Source organism: Gymnodraco acuticeps, unplaced genomic scaffold (genome assembly GCF_902827175.1).
Source record: "Gymnodraco acuticeps unplaced genomic scaffold, fGymAcu1.1, whole genome shotgun sequence".
Classification (NCBI taxonomy): domain Eukaryota; kingdom Metazoa; phylum Chordata; class Actinopteri; order Perciformes; family Bathydraconidae; genus Gymnodraco; species Gymnodraco acuticeps.
The window spans coordinates 9,965-11,448 of NW_022990705.1; the positions used below are offsets into that span (position 1 = coordinate 9,965).

General features: G+C 47.4%; 1 long non-coding RNA gene across 1 annotated transcript; it reads left to right on the top strand.

The window, feature by feature from the left end:
- Positions 1–394: 394 nt before the first annotated feature.
- LOC117556289 lies at positions 395–1,263 on the top strand. The gene is made up of 2 exons (XR_004570525.1): positions 395–471; positions 811–1,263. It is a non-coding gene; the product is annotated as an uncharacterized LOC117556289 (long non-coding RNA).
- Positions 1,264–1,484: the final 221 nt, after the last annotated feature.

The following is a 1,484-nucleotide window of genomic DNA, read 5'->3' on the forward strand; positions in this document are numbered from 1 at the left end:
CGACGGGGGGCGTCAGCAGAACCTTTGGTTCCCATGGACAACGGGCACGACGGGGGGCTTCAGCAGAAACCTTGTTCCCATGGACAACGGCACGACGGGGGGCGTCCAGCCGAACAACGGCACGACGGGGGGCGTCCAGCCGAACAACGGCACGACGGGGTGCGTCCAGCAGAACAATGGCACGACGGGGGGGCGTCCCAGCAGAACAATGGCACGACGGGGGCGTCCAGCAGAACAACGGCACGACGGGGGGCGTCCAGCAGAACCTGGTTCCCAGAGACAACGGCACGAAGGGGGGATTTTCAGCAGAACAACGGCACGAAGGGGGGATTTCAGCAGAAACAACGGCACGACGGGGGCGTCCAGCAGAAACAACGGCACGACGGGGGGCGTCCCAGCAGAACAACGGCACGACGGGGGGCGTCCAGCAGAACAACGGCACGACGGGGGGCGTCCAGCATGAGCACAAAGGTGAGCTCTAAAGGCCAAAAAGACAACAGTATGTGTCGCATAAAAGTGGTGTAAAAGATCTGAAATCTGTGATATGTATGATTCATTTGAAACACAGCAATGTCAAGCTAATCGTGTGTATACGAGCTAAAACAAACCACTTGCATGTCTTATAAGTTAATGCATCAATGTTTGGTTGCTGAATTCACTTCCAACATCGCTCATTTTTTTACAAAAACAGGATTTATGAAGTAACCAAGCCCTTGAGGAACTATTACAGAATTCATGCTGTGATTTCAGTCTAGAGAACATCATGTATTATCTTGACGTCCATCATTTATGACGCAAATGTTTTTTCAGTACTCCTGGATACCCATAAAGTAGACGACTAGATGTTGAACGGGACGAGGAAAAGTTGAACGGGACGATGAGCGACGAGGAAAAGTTGAACGGGACGATGAGCGACGAGGAAAAGTTCAATGGGACGATGAAAAGTAAAAGTTTCAACGGGACGATGAGCGATGAGCAGTTGTTGAACGGGACGATGAGCGACGAGGAAAAGTTCAATGGGACGATGAAAAGTAAAAGTTCAACGGGACGATGAGCGAGGAGATATTCAATACTGCATAGATTCATCTCGTATATTTCGACTGCCTTGGAGAGCTTGATATCGGAGACGTTATCTTAGCAATATAATAAAACGTCTATACATTTCTTAAATAACAGCGTGTCAATCCAATGTTTGTATTGCAATGCTTGGCTCTTATCATGCATACATCTTCCCTTAACAGTCCAATAAAAGCTCATCTGGACTAGAACAGTCTTTTAAAAAACTCTCATACTACATAGGATTAGCAGACATTGGTCATGTCAGTAAAAGGGAGAAGATTAAACGTGCAATATTTTGAGAAATGTTCATTAGAAAACCTTGCCCTCCTTCCAAATGCAGGCTTTATTGCAGGTTAGTCTGAAGTCCATATGCACTTCTATGTGCTGGACTATAACAAGATGGTAAAAAGGTGGACTCTAATAAC